Source organism: Acomys russatus, chromosome 26 (genome assembly GCF_903995435.1).
Source record: "Acomys russatus chromosome 26, mAcoRus1.1, whole genome shotgun sequence".
Classification (NCBI taxonomy): domain Eukaryota; kingdom Metazoa; phylum Chordata; class Mammalia; order Rodentia; family Muridae; genus Acomys; species Acomys russatus.
In genome coordinates, this window is record NC_067162.1 from 5,008,769 (window position 1) to 5,027,507 (window position 18,739).

At 43.5% G+C, this 18,739-nt stretch overlaps 1 protein-coding gene across 1 annotated transcript in view; it reads left to right on the forward strand.

The window, feature by feature from the left end:
• The first annotated feature begins 14,516 nt into the window (after window positions 1-14,516).
• Ttc29 (tetratricopeptide repeat domain 29) overlaps window positions 14,517-18,739 on the forward strand; it is a 188,607-nt gene continuing 184,384 nt past the window's right edge. Inside the window, exon 1 of the mRNA XM_051168685.1 lies at window positions 14,517-14,608. The gene's annotated coding sequence lies outside the window, so the exon portion shown is untranslated. The remainder of the gene's footprint in view (window positions 14,609-18,739) is intronic.

Consider the following 18,739-nt stretch of genomic DNA (forward strand, 5'->3'; position numbering starts at 1 on the left):
TTTATATGAACACATTTTGTTATGACTCTCAAATGTTTAAAACTTGAAATGTACCTGTTTTGCGTTTATTTTAATAAGGAAGATACATAGTTGATACACAGTGAAAACTAGGGGAACTTTTAGCACATAGTTCTCTCAGTTGTGGCAATAAGCATCACTTTTATTTATGCAAAGTATAAAATTGTATTTCCATTCACACTCCTACGTGCATAGGTTCACCAGTTTTGACAGCACAATTAAGATTAAGAGACAGTGCGGCCCCATCCCCCCAATTCTCTCATGGTGCCTTCCCATGGGTCAGCTCCTTCTTCCTCATCCTGTCTCTGGCAGCCCCCATCTGTCTTCTGTGTCTGTATATCCCTTTTTAAAATGTCACAAAGGTGGTGTGCCATTACATAGACTGTGATTTCAACTAGGATTGTGAGTATTGATCTATTTTTTGGCATGTGGTAGATCGTATGCTTCTGAACTCCTATGTTCCCCCCCCCCCTTTTTTTAATTGCTGTTTGGTTGGCTTGGTTGGTCCCACCCCTTTATGAGAAATAGATTATTTTCTCACACAATGTAATCTGAATACAGTTTTTCCTCCCTCTAGCCCTCCCCCCTTCCCCAGTTACTTTCCACCTCCACTCCATTTCTGTCTTTCATTAGAAAGGAGCAGGCTTCTAAGAGGTTACAATAAAACACAACAAAATAAAATATAACCAGATAAAACAAGAAGCATCTTATCAAAGTTCTAACGCTCTTTTCAATAGAGAAAGTGAGTCAGCTGTAGATCAGAATATCTACAAGGTAAGAAGGGAATTAAAGGAGTCAGATGCCCTGGAGATATGGAGGCTCTGTGGTCTGTGACGCATGGCCACAAAGAAGACAGACTTGGCTTTGGAGTCGGCCCTGGCTTCTCTGCACGCTGCTAGTAGGTACTTGCCAGAATCTGGCTTACCCTCTTTCTTCTGTTTCCTATCACGCATGCACAGTTATGACATCATCTCTTCTAGACAACTTGTATTTATTGAATCTGATTATAAACTCACTTCCTTCCCCCAAACAGCTATGTCTTTATAACTATAAGCCCCCAGAGGAACACTTTACAAGGCAATCCATACTTTGTTATTTTCAGTCTTGCTTAAAATATTCACTCTTTTTTCCCTTATTTTTTTTTCAATTTTTATGTTTTTAGTTTTGCTCAAAAAAAAAAAAAAAGCTTTTTTTTTTCCCCCTCTCTGCTTCTCCCTACATAACCTCTTAGGCACATATAGCTTCTATGAACTCGCTGTGTGTGTTGCTTTTTACTCTATTAAATAATCATCTGCCTGTTAGTTTGGGTGAACACTAATAGGGTAAAAAAGCAAAGAAGAAAAATATTTTCATTATAAAAAATTTCATCAATATTTAAAAGAATAAGCTACTGGAAAACAACATTCTCACTCATAATTTCAACTTTTCCCTTTGGAGCAGAAAGTGACGGAAAGGGATGATAGGAAGTCTGAAATAAATGCATGGGATGTCTGTCAAGTTTCTTGAAAATGTTTTATTCCCCTTGCAGCGTGTTGTTGGAGTAGTGAGGCATGACACAGACAAGCAGTTCTGGAAAGTTCCCCCCAACGGCTTGCAGAATGAGCTGCATGTGTTGATAAGGCCTGCGACGGTGGTTTATTCCATCTGCAGCAGCACTGCTCTTCCAGCCCCATCTCTCATTCTCAACTCTTCCCCAATTTTTACAATTTGGTGATCTTTAAAACGTATACGTTTTTCAATTGAAATCATTATATTCTTATGTTAGGAAATCAGATTTGAGTGTCAACGGGAGAAGACTCTGCTAATACAAAAATATGCCTTTTCTCTATGAATTTTGTGCAAGATTAAGTGTGCAAAGGAGGACCATTTATTTTTAAGCTCTTATTCACGCTAAAATCTCCCAGTAAGATATTTTATGTTTCAAGGATCAACTTCTTCCACCCTCTCAAAAGAAACCTTTCCATTGTCTTAAAAATAACTTATAAATAAACTATAAAATGTGTTACTTCAGTTGTGGGAATTGGCGAAGAGCGACACTGAGCAAGAAGAAGCACCTCAGGAGCTTTGGAGTGAGAAAAGAGAAGAGGAATTCCAGTGGTGGAAGGCAAGTTGATTGGCAGCTGAGAACATGTGGAGAGAGAAAATGTGTTAGTAGTGACACACTGGTGCCTGCCAAGCAGGGGGTGACACGAGCATCACACTAATGCTGTGAAAGGTGTGGGATAGTTTGAGTGGATGTTAAAATTTTCAGCCATAAACATAGCTTGCTGATCATATCAATTGATATTATCACTAGGTGTTGTCCTACTTATTATTGTGGTTTGAAAACATTAGAGGAGGCTGCTCACCTTCTCTGGAACCATTTCAACCAATTAGACATGATTAGCTGAAGTCAGAGCATAATGGTTAGGTTTAGAGTTTGGAGAACAAATACCTAGTAAAAATGCCTGAACAAACCCCAGCTCTGTAAAGGAATTTTAATGCAGCAACATGGCTGTTCTGATAATATTCAAAGAACTTCTAGGTCTGTGTGATCCATCTGGAATGCAGGCAAGCCCTTAGTTCACACTTTCAATCCTAAACAATGGAGGTAAAGTTAGTTTGTAGAAGGAGGCACCCATGTTTGAAAATAGTGACTAATTGAGGGGCAGACGAAGTGACAAATCGTAGAAAGATTTGACAGAATGAATCAGAGATAGGATACACCCAACTCTCATGAGAAAAAAAAGAGGAAGAGAAAGAGAGAACTTGAGGAGAGCAGCATACAGACTGAGGGAGAGAGTTTCTGGGAGAACTGTACAAAGACAGGTTGAAGAGAGAACAATCTAGACACAAGTGAAGACAAGATGAGCCAGAGGATGAGAATGAGCCAGAGGATTAGAACAGGTTACCAAAGTTAGTTTGAGGGCAAGCAGAGAAACTCAGTCAGAAGCTGAGAGAAGCCAGTTTGAATCAGTCAGCTTGGACAAGAGTTTGCGCCAGAACAGCTGAGTTGAACCAACCATCCAGAGTTCAGAAAGAACTAGGAAGGGTGAGTGTATTCAGCAGTAAGTCTCAGAGGATGAAAACATTCCAGGGAGGCCAGAAGCTTCCAGGATTAGGCCTAGGTTAGCAGACAGAGGCAATAAGCCTCCAAAATGACAATTACATCAGACAAATAAAAGTTACATTTACACAGCTCTATGGTTTCCTACCGGAATGCCCCAAATCAAGAGGCTTGGCTTTTTTGGCTTTTTGGTCTTGGCATCATTTCCTATTGTTTGGCTGTTCATCACTCCACTTCAAAACACTCCTAGAGAGAACTGCACCCGAGAATGCTTTGAAGTTCTGGCTGCTGCTCTGGGTTCCAGGAACTGTGGTTGCAGTCACCTTTGCTGAATTGCTGGTTTGCTGTTTAACAGGTCTTCTGGAACCCTGACAACAAAGAGTGGAATTACTCCAAGGAACTGAACCTAAATAGTTTTAATAAACAACATAGCTTCTTCATTATCTTAGTAACTAGGTGGGACTAAGATAGATAACACCAAGAGAAGGCACCAGCCTTGGATTGACTCTGCTAGAGTGTCCTTTCTGTCTGGGCTACTCCAGTCTGACATCCACATACCCATTTTGCAGATCTGGAAACTCTGCGGTATTCTCAGGACTCCACCATAGTAAAGGCTTTAACCAAATTCATGAATGCTCACTGTAGTTGTTATTAGACAAAATATATGCTCAAAAACACTCAAGGAGGAAGGGGCACATCTTGGTGTATGGTTTCAGAGGGGATACATTTCATCACGGCAGACAGAACTTGGCCACAAACAGGTGTGCCGGCAGGAGCAGGAAAACAGCAGATCATGTCCCATGTGTACATGGGACACAGAGAAGGAGAAGAGTAAGTAGTATGGCGCTGTAAAACCCCCAGCGACACTTCCTCCAGCAAGTTCCCATCCGCCTTCAGAGCTTCCATTCCTTCCCCAAATGCACCACCAGCTGGGGGCTGAGCGTTCAGAAACAGCAATCTCAAAATACAACTTTCAGGAGAATTTAAATATTTAATCCACCCATGCTCTCAGCGACCTAGAATTACCTTCCATCGTTTGAGGAGTATCTACGCAGAGGAGAACAGTAAGGATGTGGTTGTTTATCCGTCTTCATTCCCAGACATGAGTACCCGGAAGAGATAACTTATCCTGATGTGGTTGTTTATCCGTCTTCATTCCCAGACGTGAGTACCTGGAAGAGATAACTTATCCGGATAGTCCCACTTGCAGGTTCAATGAGAATTGTCCTTCAGAGGCCCTGGTAGTTGGAGGCACTGTTTGGGGAGGTTTGCGAGTCTTTAGGAGGTGCAACCTTGCTAGAGAAAGCACATCGCTGGATGCAGGCTTCGAGAGCTTCTGGCTTCACTTCTCTTTTAAGTTCACTCTCTCTGCTTTCTGTGTGTACATGGGATGTGATTGCTCAGCTTCCTGCTCATGCTGTCATGGCCGCCACTTGCTGCTTTGTCCCCCTGCCATGATGGACTGGCATCCGTCTGGACCCATAGCCCAAAGTAAACACTTTCACTTATAAGCTGTTTTTGGTCAAGGCATTTTTATCACCGCAACAGAGAAGCAACTGCTGCACCATCCTACCAAAAACCTTATTTGTTGAAACCAAGATGGACAGATTTAGATGTTCAAATTCAACATGTAGCACCACTATTTCAGTTTCTCCTTTATATGTCTATTTTAGCTTACACTGATACCTTTATACCTAACAAATTGTTTTCCTGTGTGGTGTATTGGGAGTTAAGGTAGAATTTTACCAAATGTGATATTTGTCACTTCTTATAACAGTCCTTGAGAAATGCCATTATATTCTACATCGTCTTTCTGAATTTAGAGTTCCCCTTGCTCACACACAGTTACTTTTTTTTTTTTTTTTTTTTTTTTGTTCTCGGAAAAATAAGAAGCTGCAGTTCTGCATTACATCAGGAAAATCCGAACATGTTTTCTAATATCTTTGGGTGACATTCCTGGCTATGTAAGTAGCCAGGTAGAATTTTACACGTGTCTGTGTTTCTTGAGTGGGTCTTGAGTGTCCTCCAAAGGCACCCAAATGCTGAAAATTTGTTTTCCAACCTGTGACATGATTGGGAGGTTGTAGAACCTTTAGGACATGGGGCCCAGTGGAAGGAAGATTGGCCATTGGGGACATGCCTTTGAAGAGCATAAAGGACATGGCCTCTTCCTACCTCCCTCCTTGCTTCTCACATGCCATGAGGTTAACAGACATTTTCCACAACACACTTCTACCATGATATACTGTGTCGCCACAAGGCCAAATCGATGGGGCTAAGTGTCCATAAACTAAAACCTATGAAAACAGGAACCAAAAGAAGTCTTCTTCCCTACAAGTTGATTTATCTCAGGTATTGACCATGACAACTGAAAGTTGACTACCATACATGCAATACATAATTAAGGCTTAAAGAGGTGTGTGCAAGCATTCAAGCGTTATTTTGTGGAGGATTAATCTCCACTCAGAGAAAGCATTCCTATTGTAATTGTGTCCACTGTGGAAAGGCACAAAACTACAGGTAAAATTTCAAGAAAGCGTGTGTGAGTGTTCAAGTTCAAATGGCATTGTTTACAACAGGCACCTGGTTCTTTGCATGCTGCTTCATACATGGAAAAGCACCTGTGACTCAACCTCAAAACAAGGAGAACAGGTTAGATGCCACACAAGCCGAAGTCCTGAAGACCACCCAGGGCATCTTACCTTCCTAGAGTTTTTAAATAATCATTTCTGACACCATGAACCTTTGAATGTTCCCTATGCTGAGACTGGGGTGTCCGCACTGTGACATCAGACTGTTGCACCCCTTTGTCCACCGCTTTCATTCTTTAAAGTCACTCCTAACAACAGGACAGCTTGAGGATGCCTCACTGATTGCATTTGATTAGAGCTTAAATGCTGCTTTATACGTTCTTTTAACTGCAAAACACTTATGACAATTACAAAAGGGCTGCACACATCAGTAAAACCTATAAAGGTTCTTACACTCTAAGTTTACTGTAAAAAAAAATTACTTTCAAACATCAATAGCCAAATGACTTGTTTTACCTTCCAATAACTACTTCGTTGCACTGTTTATGGTAGATCAATAAATATCGACTCGACTGCTCCATCTGATTTAGCATACAAGTCCAAAATGTTTGCACCTCAAATATGTTTCACGATATTTTCAGTCAGATCAATAGCATCCCAAGATTTGGCACAGTATAAATAAAATATTTCAGCCTCAGCTTTTAAAAATTAGTATTGCTAAATCTCTATGAAATAATAGAAAGATAAATGTAATTATTATGCATACCCTTTGTTTGCCATTTCTGAAATAAATGATACGGTTTCAACTCTTGCTTTAGAAGGAATGCTATACTCTAAAATGCTTACCGTGAGCAAAAAATATCATATGTAATTAAAGCCTACAAGTTTGTGCTTTCAAATTAAATTCAGTATTACATTTGTATTATTTAATAGTTTCTTAATTATTATTAGATTAGTACCCTTTTACAATAAGAAATCTGTTTAGCTAGTGTCCTTGTTTCCTTTCTTTTGCTTTGAGAAAATATCCTGACAAAAGCCATTTAGGGGAGAAAAGGTTTCTTTCAGCTCACGATCCCGTCAATGCAGAGGAGCTGAAGCAGCACACGGCGGGAACTTGAGCAGCACTGCCTCACATCCACAGTCAAGGGCAGAGAGAGAAGCAATGTGCGAATGCTTGCCTGTGCTCAAGGGGATCCCTCCTTTGGGTTTGTCTAGGGCCAGCCCATGCAATGGAGTCACCTGCATCTAGGATGGGTCCTCCTGCATATATTAACCCAAATAATAAAATTACGTACAGGCACACCACAGGCCAAGTTTACCTAGACAATTCCTCCTTGGGATGCTCTTCCCAAGTGATTTATCAGATGGATGACATTGTGGGATTGCTTGCTAAGTCACTGTGAAGCCAGAGGCAGCTAGCAAGGCAGATCCTAAACAAGAACCATAATTTTCTCATAATATGATACAGCTTCAGAGGTGGTGAGAGGCCATGATTCGTATCAAGCCACCAAATTGAGGGCCAGTGAGATAACTCTGAAGGTTAAAGTGCTTGCTGCCAAGCCTGAAGACCTGAGTTCAAGTCCTAGGACCTATATGGTAGTATGAGAGAACTGACCCTCACATACACAATACAAAAAATGTAAAAATCTTTTTGTAGAGAATCAACAATAATAAATCCAACAATATGAAAAATAGACAATTAAACATATTGGTTAGACGATAAAATTGTGACTAATTGACCTCTACTTTGAGGTGTCCAGTCATTTAAACATCTTTCCTTAACAAGTGTCCTTGAGATGAAAGATTACTGTATCACAATATTCACAAAGAACACCTACTATTTTTACTCTTCTGTCTTTTAAAATACCTGTCAGTGTGGACAGCCACCATGACAGAGATGGGAGCAGGGAGAGAGACAGACAGACAGAAAATTAAGTCTCTTACAGACTAAGTTGCAGAACAGAAATGCCAGAGTTGACAAATTACTACTACACTGGGGAAAAAATTACAATTAGCCCTGCTAGATAAAATCAAATTGTTTTCATCTTCTCTATTAACATATAGGTGGGAACAGAGTATGCTACATATGACTTGGCTCCATTGAAAAGGTGCTATCAGAAAATGTAACACAGCTAGAGTCAGGCTGTCACTATCAGGCTGTCACCGTCAGGCTGTCACCATCAGGCTGTCACCGTCAGGCTATCACCATCAGGCTGCCACCGTCAGCTTCACCGTCAGGCTGTCACCGTCAGGCTATCACCATCAGGTTCACCATCAGGCTGTCACCGTCAGGCTATCACCATCAGGCTGCCACCGTCAGCTTCACCGTCAGGCTGTCACCATCAGGCTGTCACCGTCAGGTTCACCATCAGGCTGTCACCGTCAGGCTGTCACCGTCAGGCTGTCACTATCAGGCTGTCACCGTCAGGCTGTCACCATCAGGCTGTCACCGTCAGGCTATCACCATCAGGCTGTCACCGTCAGGCTATCACCATCAGGCTGTCACCGTCAGGCTGTCACTATCAGACTGTCACAGTCAGGCTGTCACCGTCAGGCTGTCACTGTCAGGCTGTCACCATTAGGCTGTCACTATCAGGTTGTTACTGTTAGGATTTCACCATCAAGCTGTCACACTCAGTTAATCAGTTTCTCTCCATCTGTTTTGTCCAGCAAATTTGGAGACTATATGTGAACATTCAAGGAATTATTAGTGATTATTTTCTCTTAAAACTCATACCTGCCTCTCCCTGTCCCTCCCTCCCTCCTCCCTCCCTCCCTCTCTCTCTCTCTCTCTCTCTCTCTCTCTCTCACACACACACACACACACACACACACTAGAGACAGAGGAGGGAAGGTGAAAGGGAGGGAGGGAGGCAGGGAGGGAGAGAGGAGCAGTAAATACACTTGTCTTAAATAGTGCATAGGATCTACAGTGCAGTCTGTGGACCCAACATATAGTTCTCTGAGCAATTCCAAGTAATTAAATATGAGTCTGCCTAAGGGAAAAAGACAAGAACCCCCCAAGTCACTCTTGGGACCCCCAGGGACCAAGGTAGACTCTGAGAATAAGATGGCCAGAGCCACCACAATTTCTTTGGGGCAGAAATTTCCTCATAAGGAGACCACTATGGTATGAAATAAATGACAAATATTATTAATTTCTCTTTGTTTTGCTATTCAAACTTCATATCCAAATCCAGTACCTGAAACTCCCCTAGCCTCTGTCATGATCAGGGTTCTAAGAACAAGACTATAAGATGTTAATACCGGAGAAGGAAGCAGATATATGGCTTTGTAAATTATATGCAAACAGCTTAGTCTGACTGACATTTTTGGAAAATTAGTCAATTTAGCTATTTGCTGTGCAAAAGTTTCCTCTGAGATCAAAACAGTCCATCCCACAGGAAACATCTCCAATCCAGAAAGATCTGAGTCATCTCTGTTCCTGTAAGTACTTCATTGATTCACCAAGTTGGACCTTGGTGATATCCGCACCATGCTCTGTCCTGGGCTCCTTCTCTGGAACGAGTAGACATGTGGGTTGTGTCTCTCCAGGAAAAGTCTTGTCACACAACACTATGCTAATATTAAGACTGGTAGTTTATGACTCAGCGGTCGTCAATCAATCATCAATTCCTTATCGTCATTTTCACTACATTTTCCATTTTTGTGCCATATTTTAACTTCCTCTTAACTGATCCCTATTTCTCCTGTTTTATCTTATAATTACTTTCTTTAAAAAGATATGGAAGCTGATGACAAATGAAGATATGCCTATTTCCCTTCCATCTTAATCTTCAGTGGTGAATTATGAGTATTATCAATAAATCAATATTATAATAACTGCAATTAAAATAGAGCAGGAGGTGGCAGTGGTTATGAGACTTTAAAGGCCCTGGTAGTGAGGGAATGGAAGACAGGGGGCTGAAAGATGGGCCAGGCAAAGCAAGCCACAACACTGCAGCTTCAATGGACAGCTTTCCAACACAAACCCTGAGGTCACTGCTCAGCAACTGCAGGGGAAGGAGACCAAGGGAGCAGAGAAGAGCTGGAGGCAAGGGAATGCAAATCTGAGCACAGCAGAGCTTAGCTAGTCTACATTCTAGCTGCATGCCTCTCCTCAGACACAGAACATGGAGGAGACTTTAAACCACATCCCGGTTTCTGACGATGTTAATGAACCGTCAGGAAAACATGTGAACTCCAGGGTGGAAGGGATCTGTATTGGCTCAGGATGTCCCAGGACCAAGTTCTCAGCACAAAGGAGATTTGTTTGCCCCAGAGCGACAAAGAACCAAGAATAAGAGACAAAGACAGGAGATAGAGGATAGAAAGAAAGAAAGAAAGAAAGAAAGAAAGAAAGAAAGAAAGAAGAGGAAAATGAACAAGGGACATGTTTGTCATCCAGGAGCAGGGACAAAGGACTCTCTGGATAGAGAGCAACCAGATGTGGCCCATAGGCAAACAGTGGCTTATAAAGGCTAAAGGATAAACCCCATGTTAGGATGAGGTGTTTAATTTTAATTGGGAGTGTTTATTAGGTGAGCTAAAGGGGGCCTTTGATGGGTGGACTTCAATAATTTGATAGCTGGGCCTTGGTAGTCATCCTCTGAAGGAGGAAGTAACCAAATAAGAGAGTAGAGCTTGGTGGCTAGCTTTAGGAATGTAATCTAATGGTTTCATCGAGGAGAGGGAATAGAGGAGAAGGGCAAGACCTGCCAGAGCCAGTTTTGCCATGCTTTGGCCGGCTAGAGTCCCTTCAATGGGCACAGACTGGGTGGTAGTTCTCTATGCTGTTGTCCTAAAAGAAGTGCCCACTGCAATCAGAGAAAACTGTGGAGAAAAACAATCTTATTCGGAAAATGGGTGGGTGGTACAGAGATGCAGCTAATTCTTAGGATGAATGACACCAGGAGCTTTGATGCTAAGAGCCTTCCATCACCCACTGCTTCTTCCTTCTGGTAGCTGTAGATCTCTAGTTTTTAGGCATGACATGTGGATATTCAAAATACAGCTGACATTACCCCACCTGTCCTTGAAGCCCCCTTGGTGGTGGGATAGAGCACTGGGTTGTTCTTCATTTGGGGGTGAATGTGCCATGATTCTAGTGTGTGCGCATCCCTCAGGTAAAACGCAGATGCTAGATTGTGGATGACTACCATGAGAACGGATTCCATGTCCAGTTAGGCTGGAAAACGGAGGCTGGGAACAGTGGGCTATTGTTTCAGATCTCTTATGGTTGATTTCTGTTACTGGCAGCTGAACCCACTGATAAGCACTGTCAAGGCCAAAGATAATAAGCTATGCAAAAATGTCAGCATTAAGCAGAAGAAAATTTCCTGAAAACAAATACAATGTATGGAAAACAATTACAGCCTAAAAATATCTGAGGTGTTTAGTGGTAATTGAGAAGAGATTCTGTTAATAAAAGTAATCTATTAAAAGCAGAGCTCAGTGGTATGTGTGTTTAGCATGTCCAGAGTGCGGTGGTTCCCAGCACCTCTGGCTAGAAGGCTGTCCTGAGCCAGCAAGACGGTCAGCAGGTCAGCCAAGGCCAACTGCCTCAGAGCCTGGGTAACCTAGTTTGATCCTTGGGCCCTACTGAATGGGAGAAGATGGAACCAAGGACAACCTGAGTTGTTCCCTGACCTCTACACGCACACGCACACACACACACACACACACACACACACACACACACACACACACACACAGGGGGGAGGGAGATAACATTTTAAAAAAATCTAAAGGAACAACATAAGAGAGCTCTCAAATACTAACCATATAATTCTTTCCATATACAAAAGCATCAATAAGGGACTGACAAATGCTAGTTTCGAAAACTTTACAAATAATATAACAAAATAGTAAAAACAATAAAAGTGAAAAAACGTATTTGTCAGTGGTTAAAGAATTCAAGTCAGAGAGCGCACTGTCAATAAACAGAATCATAGAGGAAGAAAGCATTAAAATGGAAAATATTTTATAAGTAATAGCTTACAGTAATCTAAATGTGAGGGAGGAAGGATATAGGAAGTTAACTGGAGTGGAGTGTTCTCCCTCAAGAACCTAAGGACATGTCTAAACGAAGAGCATAAGGAGGAGTAGCCAGCTCTGGTAAAGCATGCCAATCCACCCAGCGCTCAGGAGGATGGCGGGCACGCTTCGGCTACATGAGCTGCCACTGGAAATAGTTACCAGGACCTGTCATTCATGGTGGTTGGTTCTCTTTGTAAGACAGAGTGAGGTGGCGTTTTCCTCGTTTCCTAGAGTTGAGCAGGACCACATGAGCTGTGGCCAATGGAACGTGAGAGATGAAGCCTTTGAAGTCAGTGGGCAGTTTCCGTCCCTTCTCATCCTTTCAGCCCAGTTCTGCTGTGACCATAGCATGGAGCAGAGCCCAAGGAAAGCTGCCTGGTGACAGTTCGGAGTATAATGCCCAAGTGGCTCTAATGGTTTTTGGCCATGGGATGTGTGATTGCCATTGACAATGTGGATCTTCTGTGGAGATCACATACAAAGGAGGGGCAAGGGAACGAGCTTTGGGGTCTCATCACAAGTGCTGGGATGAGCAAAGGTGAAAGAGGAGACTTTCTAAGTGTCAAGGATCTACACTTTGCCAATGGCTGTAGGGAAAAGAAGGACAATGTGAGCCCTGAAAGAACTCAAATTGCCTAGAATGTTTTTCTTCAGTGTTGCAAGGAGACACATTCAGTAAAACATCTGAACTAAACAAGGATTCAGGAAAGTTTTCCTGTTTGAATGGATGAGTGGGGTGTCAAAAACGCATTGTGATCTATTACAGGGACTGGCTAGGATGTAGTGATACCCACTGGAGGATTAGAGTTTGCATCTGGGGAGAGTTTTGACATATCCTAAGTACCCATCTCCAGAGCAAAGATGAGATGACACTGGATGTAGTGGGTCAGTAACAGCTTCCAGGGGTCCTTCGCATCTGCTCCCCGTGTCCCTTGGAATTCTGGGTGAGCAACAGGAGGAACTTCTGTCTTTCCTGCCATTCCTTCAATTAATTCAAAACCTACATGGATACATAACAGACCCAGGCCCCATCCTCTGTGCTATTACAGGAAATTAGACAAGAGAGGGGAAAGACATCGAAGCTCACACTTTCAGGGAAGATGGGCTCCTCACAGAATAAAGACATCTGTAAGTGGAGGCATAAAGAGAGATGAATTTTGTGTGGATAAAGATAGGCTTGTCCTCAAGTCTCAGTGCTTTCAGAAGCACCCAAATCCTTAGAACAGCTGATGTCAGCACCTTCTCGTGGAAGAAATCGGCTCCTCCTTATTTTCAATTAAGTCAGTGTGAGTTTTCTATCATTTGCAAAGTTCTCTCTCTCCCTCTGTCTCTCTCTGTCTCTCTCTCTCTCTCTCTCTGTCTCTCTCTGTCTCTCTCTCTGTCTCTGTCTCTCTCTCTGTCTCTGTCTCTCTGTCTCTCTCTGTCTCTCTCTCTCTGTCTCTCTGTCTCTCTCTCTCTCTCTCTCTCTCTCTCTCTCTCTCTCTCTCTCTCTCTCTCTCTCTCTCCCTAAGACACAGTTTCTCTGTGTAATAGCCCTGGCTGTCCTGGAATTCTCTTTGTAGATCAGGCTGGCCTCGAACTCTCGAACTCACAGAGATCCATCTCTTCTGCCTCCCAAGTGCTGGCATTAGATGTGTGTGCCACCATGCCCAGCACGTTTTTTCCTCTAGATAACCTCAAGCTCAGTAGAAGGATGAATCATATGATTTCCAGTGAGTTAGGGACAGCAATCTGAGGGAATAAATCCAGACATGTAGAACTGAGTTTTTTAGACCAAGAGGTGTTTACCTGTGAAAAGACAGTCCATAGAACTCACAAATCTCCCGTGAAGAAAGCAGCAGAGAGCAGAGTCTGGGAGAGAAATCACATGGGTCAAATGGAGTTACATTAAGGTGGTTCTGAAAGCTGTAAAATGGATTCATGAGCACAGATTAGGCCCTCCCGGTGTGGACAGAGGCGGTGCTGGCTATAGGTAGTCACAGTGATCAGCTGAACGCACGGTCCAAACTTAATTGGTGGAAACAATGCAGTGATTTGTTACAGAAAAGCAAATGTGGGGGTGAAAATGTGATTACACTCGTATGCCTATCCTTTAGATAGAATCAATACATGATTGGTAAAATGACATTAAAGTGACGTGGTGAGTGCTGGCTATGCGAGAACCAATAAGCTCTGGCCCCATTCTCTTTATGAGAGAAGGAGCAAGAAGGCTCCCTTGTCAGTACGTACAAGCGGCAGAAAAGACAGAACCGCAGGCTAAAGTTAAAGAGGATGACCCGTTAGGGAAAAAAAATCAAACTGCCGAGCTTCAGAAATGAGAATAAATAAACACAGAGTAATTCTAAGAGACCTTAGACTTTTTAACTGATTACAACACAAAGTCCAGTTATCTTTCTAGAGACAGGTTTGGCAGTCATCTCTGTGGATGTGACACCCCGGAAGTTGAGGAAGAAGACAGTGGTTGGGTTATTTCAACGTGTAGTTAGATCGGGTTCATGCGGATCTTGGATGCCAATCTGTGGGTGTTCCATCAATCTCGTGGACAAAAGAGAAATACTGAAAAATACTTGAGAAAAAGAGGTGTCCTAAAGGAAGCAACTCAGGCTCATTCTCAAACCCAAAAGGCCATTGATCTGAGGGAATTTCTCTAGCTAGTCCGTTTGAGGATCCAGACTCTCCTGCAGGCCACGCCCATTCATCAACAAGACACCGCCCCCCTCCGCCCTCGCTTCAAGCACTGCCCCCATACGCGAAAAGTCTTGGAGCTGTCCAATCCCAAAGCCTATTTTAGCCTAACTCCGCCCCCTCGTCGGTCCCTCCACTCCCCTCTGTTTCCCGGGAGACGCTTTCGGCGTCCCTGTCTGCACCCAGCCAGGCCACCAGGAAGAGAAGGCCGGCAGGCGCCTAGCACCCACTGACTGCCGGACCTAAGTCAAGAGACACAGAGTCACAATCCCAGAGCCAGTTTTCTCAGGTTTGTGGGGCAAGGCTCAGGACAGGAGAGTAGGCTGCTCTTTCTTCCCAGGACCCCCTTCTTCCATTCCTGGGCTCCCAGCTTCCGGAAGGAAAGGAAAGGTTGTCTCCCAGAGTCAACCCTCTCCCTAGAGGAGCAGAAGGCGCTCTTCTTGGACCGAGACCACCTGGTCCGCTAAGAAAAAAAAAAAAAGAACAGATCTAGGCAGGTGCTCAGAGGTGCTCAGAAAGAAAGGGGGGCATTCTCCTTTGTCGGCTGCCATTAAACACAGCTAGTCTCACAGATGTAGGAGAAAAGCACTGCCTCTCCTGAACCACATTTCAGTTGGACTGTGTGGACACACACAGGCGCTTGAGGGACATTTTGTTGAATTAGTGAATGGTTTCATAGAATCTAATTGGGAGGTTTCACTTTTTAGTTCATTTAAATATATGCTCGGTACATAGTACTTTTTCTTACCTACTGGTGTGAGTGAGTCTTCTGTTGCACTTTGCTTACTGATTTTTTTAGAAGACTGGCTCCTGAGAGCTCAGAGCAATGAGTTATCTGCAAATGTTAGGTTGGTTGAACTATGTCCTGCCTTCCAGGGCTTTCCCTGCTTCGTGTTTTGATTGACTCACTCATATGTGTCAGGTGGTGGGAGATGTGTGGTTGCTAGCTCCTTCATAACCTATCCAGTTGTCCACCACAACATGCTAGGAGTGTCCACGTTTTCAAACTTATTTCTGTGAACTTGTCTTTCACTCTTGTAAGGAGTATAATTTATGAAATGTATCCTGTAGTTTCCTTTACCTTTTGTAGCTAAAGAATTCTTAGATTAAGAAGTTCCAAATCTTTTTTTGTTTGTTTGTTTGTTTTGTTTTTAGAAACAGAGTCTCTCTGTGTAGCCTTGGCTGTCGTGGACTTGCTTTGTAGACCAGGCAGGCCTCACACTCACAGAGATCTGTTTGCCTCTACATCCAATTGCTGAGATTAAAGGCATGTGCCACCACGCCCCCCACCCCACATGAAGTTCCAAATCTTAAGAATTACTTTGTGTCATTGGTGGGAAAGTTGTATTTATTTTGAGTTCTCTTGGTGATACATAATAAATTTGTTTGCTGGGTTTGTTGGCTTTATTTCTGTCATCTCAGGTTTGACTGTACAATTATTGGGCCTGGAAATACAGTCATTAAGACACAATCCCTCTCTAAACTGCCTCTGCAGACGACACAGTCATCTGTCCTCCTCTGTGGTCCCTGTTGGAGACATGTCAAGGGGTTGTGGACAGAAGGGCTATTCTTTGAAGAGTTTCACTTGGGGCTATGGGACATACTCATCCTGACCCAGAACCCTCAAACTTTTATCCTCTGATTCTGATTCTCATTGTCTTTGTATGTGGGGGCCAAACTCCAAGGCTGTAACCACAGCTGCTGGAAGTGCCAACCAGCAGATCAAAGAATGTGCCAAACCTTTTCTGAATACCAACTGTGGAATGGCTTCCGGCAACCTTTTGATCTTCAGCTCAGCCCCTGTGGTGCCACATGTAGCACTGCCCGGTCGATGGCACTGGAGGGGAGGGTAAACGGCCCTGGGTCCTCCTAGCACGATGCTCCGGCCTGAGTTCCAGGGACTAAGCACATTCTGGTGCCAGCCTGAGGGGTGCCCTCTTTCTCCCTGAGGGGTGCCCTCTTTCTCCCTCACCTGAGCGAATGCCTTCCTGCAACTTTCTTCTGTGGGAATGGGTCAGGGTAGACCCTCATGGCCAAGAAGTTGGGGGTGGCTTCCATTTTTGCTGCTGACCTAGGTCAGGTAGTGCACAGCAGGAATGGACTGAAATCTTCGTTGCTGAGTTGACATTAGAACACCAAGGGCTGGGAATGATGGCAAAGTGACTCAGGTCGTGTTAACAGCACACAGGAGGCTTTAAGCACTCTACACACAGACCAAAAATGATAGGTCCCTACACATACTGGCACACACACACACACACACACACACACACTTACACTCACACTACTTCCACTCTCCTCAGCTGTTGTTACTTGTGAGAATGAAGCTACACCCTGCTTTAATAAAAATATACATAAAACCAACCTTATAAAGCGTGAAAGGGAGGACAGTTTCTTGGGGAAATAATTGGGTGAATACTAAGTATATTTCAAGTCCCATATGAAGCTTATAACTCAACCTATACACTCTTTAGCGTATAAATAGATGAAGTGGTGGCCACATATTGGCTTCAGAACAGGGGGCAAGCCTGCTAGACACCCACCCTAACGCTTAGCTTCAGCTTTCCAGTGAGGATGGGTTGAGTGACAGTTTTCCAGCATGCAGTTAATAACTTTTCCCCCACTTTATAATTCAGCTCTGGCCACCCCTCATTGAGAGTTTGTGCCTTGAGGCTTGCCAGCAGGGCTTGCAATGCTTACATTAAACTAAATTTAAGAGTAAAGGTGTTCCTGCTGCTCATGTTCTCAGATCAGAGGAGAGCAAAATGAAGGAACTGGCAGCTGAAACTTTAATGGTAGGAAACGACTTAGATTTTGAAAAAAAATCGCAGTTGATCTGTGTGACAAAGAAGCACATTCTTTCCCATGTATCTCATCTGCATTCGATTTCCTTATATACTTACATTTTCTGGATAAAAAAAAAAAATCAGCTAACCCACCTGGTGTTGTGTAACTGGAAGGCCCACTTTGAGGGCTGGCGAGGTTCTAAGACCCTTGCTGGGGTGTGCTTGGCAATGCAGCAGCTTCTGGACACTGGCCCATCTACCTGCACACAGCTGCACCTGCCTAGTGTTTGAAGAGCTTCTTGGTGAATCTTTTCAAGGCCTCTGTAACTGTGCAGATTCCCTGGATCCAGTACCCATCCCATAATGCCCTGGAAAGCAGAATGGGGCCCCAGGATGTATTCATTCATGGGACACGGGATGTGCTGAGTGGAGGGCGTGGTAGCTGTAGTTGACTCCGTTGCCCTTAGAAGCCCGTTAGGGGCACTAGGTGGGGGATTACAACTGAGTTCACTCAAACGTATTCTGTGACACCAAATTCTCTGGAATGCAGGCTTCATGGATTCTGGAGTAAGCTTCTGGAAACTGCTTTGGGGCGTCTTTTGGTGTTCCTTCACGCACATCCATGAGGCTTGTTCTCTGTTGCTCAAAACTTCTTAACGCATTTTATGCTGAACACTTTGAATACATTCTGGGCATCCAGATAAATGAACTGGTTGATATAACGTCTGATCGGGGGGAAAATCAGATCTTTTAAAATTAACAGAGAGTTAAGTTGGGCTGGAGAAATGGCTCAGCCATTAAGGCCTAGGCTCACATCCAAAAAAATATAAGATACTTAAGTCGTTGCATTACAAAGTTATCCCTCATAATGCCACCCACTTCTGAGCTTATTCTGCAGAAAAAAAAAAAACAAAAAAACAAAAAAAAAAACAGTGCTTTCTTTTTAGACTGTGTGCTTTAACTGCGTAGCTACACACAGGCTATAAATGCATAGAGTAAGTTGCTTTATGATTCATGTAGTTCATCGTGTCTGCATAAACAGGGTAATAGGATTCTAGTGTATCAAAAATAAGTTGCTAATCTGTGTTTAAATTATCTCTTTAATTATGCAAAAAAGTGCCATAATCTCTTTTAGAAACATGAGACCAACCCTATCAACACAGACTTTCACAAGATTTCCACTCAAGGTTTAGTGTATCCCCCACCTCAACACCGGTCCCATCGCGCTGTGATATTGCAATCCTGCACTGTCTGTGGATGGCTCTGTCTTGGGTCTGCACTGTCTGGAGATGGCTCTGTCTTAGGTCTGCACTGTCTGGAGATGGCTCTCTCTGTCTTGGGTCTGCACTGTCTGTGGATGGCTCTGTCTTAGGTCTGCACTGTCTGGAGATGGCTCTCTCTGTCTTGGGTCTGCACTGTCTGTGGATGGCTCTGTCTTAGGTCTGCACTGTCTGGAGATGGCTCTCTCTGTCTTGGGTCTGCACTGTCTGTGGATGGCTCTGTCTTAGGTCTGCACTGTCTGGAGATGGCTCTCTCTGTCTTGGGTCTGCACTGTCTGTGGATGGCTCTGTCTTAGGTCTGCACTGTCTGTGGATGGCTCTGTCTTGGGTCTGCACTGTCTGTGGATGGCTCTG